At 30.1% G+C, this 13,579-nt stretch overlaps 1 protein-coding gene across 8 annotated transcripts in view; it reads right to left on the bottom strand.

Moving 5' to 3' along the window:
* The window catches only part of Uxt (Uxt prefoldin-like subunit), an 86,756-nt gene that overhangs the window by 32,772 nt on the left and 40,405 nt on the right, over nucleotides 1–13,579 (bottom strand). The window contains exon 3 of one of the 8 annotated variants that reach the window (XM_089224861.1): nucleotides 2,755–2,911. The exons of 6 other annotated variants lie outside the window; for them this stretch is intronic. The gene's annotated coding sequence lies outside the window, so the exon portion shown is untranslated. Of the gene's footprint in view, nucleotides 1–1,781; nucleotides 1,802–2,754; nucleotides 2,912–13,579 lie in introns of those variants that run through there. One more of the 8 variants, XM_015508568.2, reaches the window with a different exon arrangement.

Raw genomic sequence — 13,579 nt, 5'->3', positions numbered from 1 at the left:
AAAACAAAAGAAATTCGAAACGTTGCACAAATTGTTATCGGTTTGTTATTATTATTATTATAACGTACAGGCTTTTGGACTTTTCCGTTTTTTTTTTCCCCGAGGGACGTTTATATTTGTTTAGGATGAATACAATTATTCTGCTCGCACGAACCAAACACGTTCTGTGATAAATCTAAATATTAAAAAATGTAAAAGACGTATTCGTTATTATACGCGAGCGATGGCCCAGGGTAAGGCTATATATAAGACGAATACATTATTATATTAAATATTATGTATTCATGTATACAATAGCGTTTAAAAAACGTTCAGACGAATAAGTATTCATATAACGCAATTCCGTTGCACAATACTGATTTTGACGATTAATAATAAATAACAATATTGATGGAATGCCTACATCGGGCGTTTGGTGTGGCAATATTTTTAATTGAAAAATGACTAATTAATCATTTATCGTATGGAAACGTTTCTTCAATTATTTATATTGGCAAGCATATTTCAACGGTATAGTCAACGTGTGGATAATATAACTACGAATAATTTAAAAAAAAAAAAAAAACTGAAAATAACATTTTTACCTAACACCTACGTATGATTAAGTATGATTATTACAATAATACAATTATTATGTTTGAGGTCCATCGGTCCATGTACCACATATCATATTAAATTTTGAATATAAATTAAATGTATAAATATAGATTTTCCACCAGTAAAACTCATATCGAATAGTTTTAATAACGTTCTATGGACAAGTTTTACACACAGCGTTTATGCAAATGTAAATGCAATAAATTATATATAATTTGTACTACTCAAGAAACAGTAGAAATTGTTAAATTATCAATTTAAAAACAATATACGAGCCCGCATTATATAATGTTAAAGTGTTTTATTTATATGCAATATGTATATTATATCGACGTATAATATGCAAACGATTTAAGTTACTAAAATGATTGCTTCATTGCCTCGAAAGCATAATATCACAATCGCATATCTAAACAACATTTAGAAAATGTGAACGTGTAATTAATGCGGACATTATAATATTATAAAAATTTGTTGTTTGTTTCATTTAGCCAATATTTCATTGGGATTTTTAAGTGTTCAACGAAATAGAAATTCTTAAGTGTTCGCGAATGGTATTGCGAGACTAATGGCCAATAATATATTATTATATAATACGCGAACAGCATAATAAAAATAATTGATCAATACTAAAATAATTACGATGCTGTGGTTATTAACAGAATATTAAAAATGGCGCAGCTCTAACAAGGTTTTTAAAATATCCATCCTTTATTTCTTTTACCGAGATTATATTTTTTGTTTACGAATTCTTAATAATTTATAAAAACTACAGGATACGCACATGCGCATGCGCACGGGTACTACGGTATAAGCGAAAACGACTGTAAAATATAATAAAATTAAGCGTCGACGTGTGTATCATGTGTACACATCGCCGTGTCAACATGATTTAACTTTTTTAAAATTTTTTATGGTTCGCCCATCATGTGCGTTTACTCGTCGATGGTCTGATATTATTATGGAATGATTATTGGACTATTACTTTAGTATTATTTATATATTATTATTAAAGATATTTTTAACACGGTATGATAAATCGCCGCCGTCAAGCAGACACATTTGTATGCGATATTTTTCACCAAAATAACGTTAAGCCGAGAGCTCCTTTCGTCGTATTTTAATGATTGTCGTTATAAACACAGAAGCGATAACGATAGTGACTGTTGAAAACGTTTACAAACTTTCGGATGGAAGAAATGAAGAGATTAATTATTATCATTGTTGTTGTTGTCGTTGTTGACGTCCCGCTGATCAATGGGGGATGACGGCACCGGCCGCTGCCCCTGCCATAAACAACGCCTGCAAGAGCAGCGGCCACACGACTCGTCCACCGACGCCGGCGGCCGCGTTGCAATAATTACGTTTGCACAAGCACACCTTGGACGTGGCGTTCCGCTCCGGGTTGGTCACGTGAAAGCAACCGGCCCGGTTGATACCGGTCGGACCGGAACACCCGCGAACCGACAGCATGCCGGTGATAACGTTTACGCACCACGCGGACAGACTGGACGGACAGTGGAACACGTACTGCCGGCGTTGTTGTTCGTTGGCGTACGACCAGAACGCGCCGCCGTCGTTGCGCCGGTCGTAGTAGCACACCAGCCCGCCGCTCTTGTATTTCGGGTACACGACCGTCCGGCCACCGTTGTCGGCCACGACGGCCGCTGTCAGAAACGCCGCGATGGCCGTCAACGGCAACATGGCCACTGCAGCTTCTGTACCTGTATGTCGCTCGGAGTACGAGACACAAAACGCTTAATAATAATATAAGTACGATAAAAAGGACGCGATTGTTGCGTTATATTGTACTAATATTATTTATTATGATAATATTTTGCTGTCGACTCCGGGGTTGCTATGTATGTATGTATTGTTTTTTTTTTTTTCTTAATTTGTTGAACAAAAAAAGCAGCTGACAATGAAGAATAACGTCGTGTCCCACGTGAATCCGGCGAGTGCGTACGAATATAGTATTCTGACCATGCTGTTCCGCCGTATAGTGCGGTGTGACCGATGCGGCGAAATACAAACGGTTTTGTTTTTCGCCGCACTCGCCGGATTCGCGTAGGACACGGCGTAAGAAATAAGAAAAATTAGCCATTAAATCATTTGTAACATTTGAACAAATCTATTTCTACTTAACATTTAACTTACATTTTGTTGGTTATTGTGTTATTGCATTTTCTGTCATACCTCGGTGGGACGCTCGTTACAGTTATTTTTTATGTAAAACAGTTAGCACATCGTTGGTACGTGGATCATGCTTCGTTATAGTATGGTTCATTATCTCAATGTCACCAATATTTTTCCCCTTATAATAATAAAAATAATACGTAAACAACAAGCGCATGTGACGGATATTTGACACTTAATAATATATTAATACTACTGAAAAACGTTTGGATCGGTCCGCAATGGCTATTACAAAACGTCATTGAAAAAATATAATCTTAAGCCTTCTCTTATCTGGTTTGCGTTCGTCGAAAACGAAGACGCTCCATTGTGCATTGGTGCCACGCAAAGGAACACCAGTCCGGCCAGGCATCATCGTTATAATAATATATTCGGTAAATATGAGCGACCAATAATAACTCGCCCATTCGTATTATATTATTTATTAATATATTATACACACACACACACACACCACACGCGGATGTATACAAATAATGTCATCTATGCATATTTATTGTCATCGTTAAGCGCTATACACGAACGCGTATAAATTATTATGATTACTATTAGTACCATTGAAAATGGGAAAAGCGAGTGCTGTGTGTCACGGAATAAACTTTGCGATTCCCATACAGACAGACAATGTCGTTACAACGCACTCGAAACGCCTTAAAAACTTTTTATCGTCAATCAGCTCTGCTCTACAACTGACGTTACCTGAAGGTTTTATAAAGAAAAAATGTGTAATTTTATTTTCAGATAATAATATAATAGAAATTCATCTGCGCAGTGTAAAACTCGCGATGACACACTTATGCTGCGCTCAGCTGTTCTACATAATAATAACATTAATATTTTGTTTTCATCGTATATACTCAATATAGGTATAATCAGAGAAATATTTTACTGCTAAATACCAAATCAAAAACATATATTTATAAAGAGAATACTCGACAAATTGGGTCGATAATATTATATAATGTCGATAATTTAAGCACGTAAAAAAGTTAACACTTTACAAGTTTACAACAACTAAACCTACTACGAGGCGATAGCGCATCGTTTTTGTAGTATAAGACATTTTTGTACAGAATTCAAAATGCAAACTTTATTTATTTCTCATCACGACTCACGAGGGGTTATAAGAAGAAATATTTTTCCATGTAATCCTGCCGTTCTGCCGAGCCGATCAAAACTTTAGAATTCTCGTTGTATACATGAATATTGAATACTGATTACACATGATAAACAAACGAGCCAACTGTTTTCAAAACAAAAAAAAACTTGTAAAAACGGTGACCTCACCCTATATAATATATTAAAAGGTTCATATTTCGTATGCACTAGAAAAAAATATTAATAATATGTTAATATTGTGTCGTAACTTTGCACGCGCGTCGGCAGATCAATGCAAAAATCGGAATGATCGATCGAAACGCGACATAATAATATTATTGTATAGTTTGATTGACAATTGTAACAGTGATAGTACCTAATATTAATGATGTTGAGTAGGTAATATTATGATTCAGGCGTCGATTTCTTATATTATGCACGTTTTATACGCGAACCAACCCCTCTCGAAGTCAAGTCTGCACATGAACACTCGTCGTGCCCGGAAGCGGTGGCGGCGGTAGTGTAACTTTGCACACACACGCACGTGCATGCGTTTGAGCTAGTGTGTGCATATTAAACATAAAATAATACCTACCGACAGTCTATAGCACTACAAATCAACCGTTCGCGAGGAATCTGCAGCGAATAAAATATTTTTTTCCTTTTTTTCCTAGTCCCACGCGAATTCCCGTGGCAAGTTTCCGCGCATATTCATATACATAAATACAAAACGACCGAGTCGGGTAAATCTATAAACTACACACACACACACACATTCAACGAATTACAAGTGGCTCTTGCGACGACTTGAACTATATATGTATATGATGTTGTGTAATATATATATAAAGGTAACGCAGAAATAATTAGCATTTCGAATCAATAAAAAGAAAAGTGATCATCGGTCGCGCGTATACAAAAATATTCTGTATAGATAAGTTACAACTAGGTAGCTAATACGAGAAAACGCTGCCGGGTAGTATATTAATTTTCTGCTTGTTTTTTATTTAGTCTTATCGCCGTCACCGCGGTATTTCAAAAAATACACTATACTTGCTTTTGTTTATATTTATATTTTATACCCACATGTCTGATAAATAAACTAAAGAATCATTATTTTAATATTTTTTATTTTGAGGTACAACAAACAAAATTTAAATTGGTATTTTTTTATGATTCTAATGTTCTATATTTAGTTTATATATTATGTGAATATGTAATTTTATTTTCAACCTTATCAACTATAATATAATATTACTCGAAAAGTAATTTGTAAACTATTTTTAGGTAAACGAATTTATAAAACCCATATCGTATTTTACGGTCCACTTCTTATCTTCTCGACACAAGTTACTAAACTCTCAAACATACAGTCAACACTCGTCAGTCGACCGTTTTTTTGTGAATATTTTGTCATTTTTATCGCATATCACGATTTTTATGGCCTTTTATAATATCTCGTATGATTAAATGTTTTATGAATTCTTATTCTTGGTTAATAGTTATAATATATTTTAATATTTTATGACGAACAGCAATGACAAGTAACTGCAGTAAAATAGTGTTGGGCGTCTGCAACTATTAATATTGCTTTCAAACGATAGATAACAATAATATGTCGTGCATTCAAACGTCCTACATACGAATTCGTTATTATATATTTAGGTATTATATTATATTTTTTATTTTTATTGAAATGTTGGTCAATGACTAGCATAACAACCATAATATTGTTTGGACAATAATATTAAAATTTAAAATTTACTATGCACAGTATGATATAGGTGCACTCGTTACTTAAGCGTTAGAGATAAATTAAAACAGATATTTAAAAAAACTATAGTAGTAGTTAAATGAAGAATGAAATAGTCAGATGAATGATAAAAAGAGATAACATCGTTGTAAACATCGCACGTGTAAAGAGGATGTTTGAACGAGCGATGTACAAGGAATATCCTATAAATAAAAAAATTAATTTAGACAGTAAGCACATAATCCAAACTGGTATAATACATGTACTTTTTCATCTAATTCAGTATAATAATTAGGACTCAAAATTTTGGTTTTCTTTATTAAACGGTAAACAGTTATATACCTAGTTATATTTCCAAGTCAATAAAAATAAAATATATCGTGTCACCAACGCTATATTGCTGGTATTATAATACTTCTTTCGCGGATTATCATATTATTTAGTAAGCTCAATAGCTGTAATAGTTTCGAACACACCTATTTTTTTTATTGATAGTGTGTGACACCGTCGAAATATCGGAATCCAAAACAACGTGATGGCAAAAAAATCAATTAACTTTTATCGACATTTGAATTTCTCCATAAAATCAATTCAGGCGAAATTTTGTGTCGTAGATATCTCAAACAAGTTTTTTTACATGTTCAACATTTTTATTATACGTTCAAAAGTTTAAAACATAGTAATATAATACATTTATGAGTTTTAGAAAAAACATAATTCAAACCTTGGCCCAAATCCCGAAATTCTAAAAACTAAATTGTATAATCATAAGTAATAATAAAATTTTCTTTGTAACATAACACCAAATCAATTATTTTTATTATACTTTATGGGAATTATACCCGCCGACCGTCGCTACCAAGCCCACATGTTTGTTATGCGTTTAATATGAATTTTATTTAAAAAATCGTCAGTGTATAAAAAACACAGCCTTCATGCATTGTTAATTAAGTATAATTTATTTTGATTCAACGATTATATAATACATTATCAATAAATGCACGAATTTGAATAATGATTTATTTTTAGCCTACGATCTAAAAACAAGTTAATATACAGTCTTTCAATTGATGTGTTACAAGACTTGTGTAGATTATTTTAAGTGTTCATGCAATCCACATTAATTTTGTCACATTCAACTTAATATAGCCTACTCTGGCTACACTTACTGAAACCTAAACAAGATATTTTGACGATATGGTGATATAAAAAAAAAAAAAAAACTGTTGTTTAGGATATCATATATATTATGTCATTGTGATGTATAGCTATAATTATTATATTTACTGAATACTGAAACATGTCAAAAATAAATCAAGCCAATTTATATAGGTATTTTGTTTGGCGTATACAAATGAATCTAGGTAACTGTGTATTGATTTTATGATTAATTAATTACACAAGTTTTGTTTGATATAAAACATATCACATATTAATATATATTAAAATTATTCACAATATTGAATCATTCCAAACTACAAATAGTTATTAACAAAACACGAACCATTTCTAGGAAAACCATTTAAATTCAAACATACGAATAACAACTTATCGAGTATTTAGTTTTGATCACAACTCACAAGTTTAATCGATGATTTTATTTTATATTCCAATTTCATAAAATGTAAGTAAATATGCAACATTATTTACAAAAAAAGTATCAAACAAGTTATTGCCACAAAATGTCACAGAATACAGAAACAGTATTATAATTCAATCATTGAACATTATTGTAAGTCTTTTTTTATATAGATTTATCTATTTTAAGCGTGCCAAATGTTTCACCACAAGTTGGGTAGGTAAATACTAAATAGTAGGTATCTAATATTAATACAATGGTGATCGTCATTGAAAACATGTTATTCCGATACCTACGGTATAGTCTTTAGATTGAGACAATTTTATATTTGAATAACAAAATAGATCCGTCGCTGATAACCCGGGGTGAATATAACGTCGTTGCCCGAATAAAAAAAAAACTGTTTAACGTATTGAAAAATATTCGCATAAAATTCAATCCATACTTGGTATGAATATTTTAATGAATCGATTTTATATAAGGTTCACGGTTTTAATTACAAGTACCATCGACCCTGCAATTGTTTATAAAACATTTATACAAACTCGAGGACTTTTATACCAGGGCATAGTTTAATTCGAAAATATTCGACAGTTGTTAGCTGAACATTGAAATATAATTCATATGTACGTGTTATAATGAACACATTGCAATGTAGGTATATCTTCAGTGGTTATGTCGTTGGGAAACGCACGAAATTACACGCTTGTGGTAAACTGTGGGTAAATATGTCAAAAGTATCCAATATCCATGACTAAATGTACGAGCATAATGGTATTAGTCAATTGCATTAAAACCTTAACTAGTATTTTCAGAGTCATTACATTCCGCACCAATATACGAATGACAATCGACAGCTTGTTCGCAATAATTACGAGAATAAATAATTGCTTATTCGTTTGTTGGTAATAACCTTTGGTCTAAATATAATATAATTTAATATATGACGTACAAAACCACTTGTATTTAGTTGTGTTTAGCCGCATGTTATATTTACTTTACGCTTACCACAAAAACAAAAATCAATAATTTAATTTTAATTATAGGTACAGGCTACATTATGTACCTATATTAACATATTATAGTACCTTAGTACCTACCTATTTCAAAAACAGAATTCATCATAAAATAGTCAACATTTACAGGGGTTAAAGTGGAGGGGGACGCAGGAGGACTCAGTCCCCTTACCTCTGACGGCGGTTAAAAAGCGTCCCCTTTAACAAATTAGGATTTTATATATTAGACATTATACCTAAAATTATATATGGAACGCTTAAAACTTTATGGAGACATCAGTCCCCTCTGGAATTTTTCCCCACTTTAACCTCTGAACATTTAGATATATCAGGGCTACGGTTATATAATACATATACATTTTATATGGATACTTACACTTTGGTGTTTCAAAACGGATCAAAAGCGATAATCGATACTTGAAAAAAAAATTATATTTAAACGGTTTAGCTAGTCAGTAACTGTTTAGAGAGACCTACAGTCAACGAAAAACTTGTCCTAGAGACTGTATTTTTATTTTTACTTTTTTTTTTTGGAGGGGGGCTCATTAGCTTGGCAAATACAACCTCAAGGGAGGACTGGTCCAGTGACTTACTGCCCTACAGGACAGTTAGCCGCTGTTCTTGGCTAGGTGTTATAACTTTATGACTTGAAAGTGTTATGAATGTCCCATTATATCGTATTGTATAAGTACATGAATATAGCAATGTGACATAAAATGATTATATGAGGCAGAGACAGTGGCGTGGCTTACATATAAGCAGTGTAAGCGTTGCTTACAATTTCAGTTGTAAACTACTATAGGTATATTTTTAAAATTAATGATTAAATTGTAATAACTAATAATGATAAAATAAAATAATTATTTTATTTATTATTGTTATTTGTCAGAAATCTAAAAATAACATTGGTGGTTTCGGCCGTCGATTGATGACAAGCCGATTATCACTGTAATACTCGATAAAATGTCCCCCGAACCTCGCACATGCACGATGAACCGCAGTTCAACAATGCGTTTTCTATAAATATGATAAATATACGTCGACGAGATAGCGTGTAAGCGATTCGAATTCCCTTTCCTATTTTGTATATGGGACTAATACAGTTCATAGTTTAAAAATAATTGCATTAGAATTAGTTAATGGATACTTATAAAGTGGTGGTACTGACGTATAAGCGATTTTCAAAAGCGTTATATGACCAACCATGATGATTTTAATTGATGTCATACAACATTTTATTTAGTTTACTTATTTTGTTGGTACGACACTGCGCTACTGCCGAGTGCTGGAACTGTCGTCGAGTTTCGATATACACGGCTTTTGTTATCTTGGTAGTTTGTTTATTAATAATTAAAATATAAAATTATTTAATTTGAGAAAATTACCGAAAATTGTTATGATACATTTTAGGGTAGGGGTGGTCGATTAAATCATAAAGTATGTAGTTATAATATCATTTTTGTAAAATAAAAACCATACAAAAATTGCTAGCTTTCTAGGGGTAGTAAAAATAAATTAAAAGTATAGGTGGGTACAATTTTTCGTGACTGCTTACACCACTGATAATTCCACGCCACGCCACTGGGCAGAGACAGCAATTTTATTGTAGTATAATGGGGTAGCGTCTGCAAGCATCTTGAACAATATTTTTAATTCAGTTTCTTCATAATAGTACTGTATAGTTGACTTTATTTGAGTGCCTACTTTGTTGGTTGACTATGAAATATCTACGTGTTGATAACGGACTCCTTTGCAATACTTCAATTATATATTTTGTGACATAGGTACAATGTTTAGAGCGTACCGTCCATCGGCGGTCTTCAAAGATAAACGATAAACTATTTTAATTAAATGGTAATAAATAATAATTATTAGCTTACAGTAAGACTCTATTATTACTAAATTATGAAAAAAATAAATATTTTTCAAAGTCAATAACAAAGTTGTGAAAATTATCAACGTTCGTGCATAGGCGTACACAAATTTAAATTCGCCGATCCAGTATAAAGAATAATTTGAATAAAGCAGCCCATATTTTTTTACGATTTGGTTGAATACATTACGAAAAGATAAAATGGACTTCTATTAATTATTAATTAATGATTTATACCATAATAATAAACATCAAGAGATACCACCATTAGATACGAATATTATGATAATATTATTATTCATTGGTTCTAATATTGTATATGTGCTCCAAATGAATACTTTAATAGTAAATTTGATATATGATATAGTTGGGAATGATAGGTATTAAAAAAAATATATCATAATATATTGATTATTGATATACCTATGCATTTAGTGTATCAAGATACAAGATACTTTGTGAATGATGTAGAAAAGATCCAAGATACAAAACACCATTGATACTTGCTCCATATTTTATATTTCCAATTTATTGAATTTTATTAAGTAACTGTTATCTATACCTACTGCCAATACATAAAAATACTTACGAAGTCATAAGCTCATAAATATTAAAAAATAGTTAATACAATATATCAATTCAAATTATAAAACTGTAACTAGGTCATGACTTATGACACCACTTTGGATTTTATTTTCTATTTCATGTGAGACGATTTACACTCATATCCAGATAGCGAATTCATATTTTACAAAAACGGAAATTCCTGTTTAATTCTTATTTTTTGTGAGTGTATGGGTACCTCAATACGGTCATATGAACACTTTAATTGAACTTAACGTTGTTAAATCATTTAAATTACAATTAATAACATTATTACATTTATTTTGAGTGTTCTACAAATCTAAATCAAATTTGTAGGTACTATTCAGTATACATTTTTATAATAATAGTAATTAGTATCTTTTGCATCTTTTGACAAAATAAGATACATGGTACAGTATATAATATTGTACTCGTATCACGCAGGAATGATACTTGATATTTTAAAACTTGTAAAAATTATTATTTTATTATTATTATTATTAATAATAATTTATTATATTAAATTATGAAAATAATTAATTTTTGATTTTGAAAGTTAATAATAAAAGGTATAAGTAATACTAATGCAAAATATATAAATAAAGTTCGCTTAAAATAGACTAATGTTGAATTATATTATCATAATTATTATTATATTATAATTAAAATAATTATACGTTCATATTTGACGTGATAAATTATAACCCTATGGTACTTATGGTAGTACGGTACAGGTATCAGCACGATTATAAGTAACTTTATTTAATAACTAGTTTTTACTTAACAATAAGTACCACAAAAAACTACATTGAAACAATGTATAATTTATAAAGAACCAACCTATATATATCGTAGGTAGCTATTTAAAAAAAACGAATATAACTATAATGATTTTTCCATCTCTTACTAATAATACGCCATCATATTATTTGAAGCACAAAAAAAATATTTCGCCGTCTGAGCTCTTCTCTAGCTCGACTAGCTCTCAATTATTTGCACCTGTGGTCAAGGCAGGGCCGCCTTTATTGTTTGTATAGTATAGGCTGGACCCTGCCAAGTCCGACACAGTAAAACCGGATGAATAGTTATTATGGAGAAACTGAGGAGCACATAAATCAAAGCTTTGACAGATGGAAGAATATTTTGGAAAGAAATTTTTAAAAAACACGTGTAACAAACTGGACGGATATCTTACATAGGAATAACAACTGTCTATACATAAATTGAATTACCGCTCAATAAGCTTTCTACATCAAGAAATATTGAACATTAATTTGTATTTTGTATTGTAATAATTGAAAAATATCAAACAAAATAATTGTTTATACCTAAGACGCATTTATATGGTTACAACACACCAGTTATTTATTAAATGATTATGTAATTATGACATGTTCACCTAGGAATCTTTTTTCAAATGTGATAATTGATAATATTGTTAATTTCAAATTTAATAAAGCAATATACACAATTCGTAGAGGTAAGTAAAGCCAAACGAAGATCCACACGTGGTCACAATACTTGGTATTTTCTAAATATTTTTATGGCGCATAAACTCTTATGCATAAATGCTTAAAAATAAATAAATGATTATTGTTATTTAAGAAATAAAAAAAAAATATATATTTATATATGAATGAAATATTATTTTTCTTTTGGAAAATCGATTATAATGTGAGTATTTGAAATTCAAATTTGTGTTAATCAAGCCTAACCTTAATTAATACAGTTATATGAATACAGAAAAAATAAATAGTAAATACTATATTATCATAACCGTGTATATAATTATCTTTATATCATTAAAACCAGCAATAGGCTCAACCTTGATATATATATACATATAAGATGAAATTATAGTTATCAAAATTACATAGGTACATAATTCTTCTAAATATTTGAAACATGACTTATGTGAAAAACAAGTAATTAACGCATTTAATTATTTTGTGGTGAAGTATAGGTATATAAATTATATGAAATGATTTTTATGTAAGCTCGTTTAATATGCGTTTCAATGGAATCTAGTACAGTAAATGACTTACAATATACATATTAATAATTATTACCCATAGACAGAAAACAACAACAAATAATCCTAACCTAACAAAAAATAGCTAAAATATTAGTTAACGATGTTTTGGTTGAAAATCATAAACTGTTAAATTAAAAATAAATTAAAATGTATAAAGTTACATTGAACACTTGATAGGCAATTAAAATTGTTTTTTTACTATTTCCTTATAAATATAATTTATAATGACTAAATTATTAACCGACATTTTTACGTAATAATAAATAGGATAACAATTTAGCTAATCAAATAACTTACAGTAGTATATTAAATGAAATTACAATGCAAATTATTTCTATTTTTAAAAATATTATAATTATAATGGTTAAAAGTTTCAATGTATAATAATTTTTCGATTGAAGTACTTATTTATTTGAATGATTATATGGTTACATAAGAATTGCGTGTGCAATAATAATAATAGTTAAACTTAAAATAAAGATTAAATATATTATGTGTATAAGTAAAATGTTACTTAAAGTTTTTTTTAACTCACGCTATTGTCAGATCAATTAATAAAAATAAATAATTATAGTTATAGATCATTAATTAATTATTTCATATTTGTAACATTTTTTTAATTTATAAAATATCTAATAAATCAACAAATGAAAAATGCAAGTATAAAATATCAAGGAAGTATTAAGTAAGTACTTGGTTAATAATTTTAGAGAGAAGAAATCATGATTTTTTTTTAGAACACACATTTCCTAACGTTAATTTATGCCTGGCTAGAAATTTTTATAAGAATAAACGAATAGAAAACTTCAATGATTCTTTTAGCAGATTTCAATCGGGTAATACAAAA

Source organism: Diuraphis noxia, unplaced genomic scaffold, assembly GCF_037042655.1.
Source record: "Diuraphis noxia isolate RWA-SAM2 unplaced genomic scaffold, SU_Dnox_SAM2 contig0003, whole genome shotgun sequence".
Classification (NCBI taxonomy): Eukaryota; Metazoa; Arthropoda; class Insecta; order Hemiptera; family Aphididae; genus Diuraphis; species Diuraphis noxia.
This window is presented reverse-complemented; position numbering and strand designations above follow the sequence as displayed.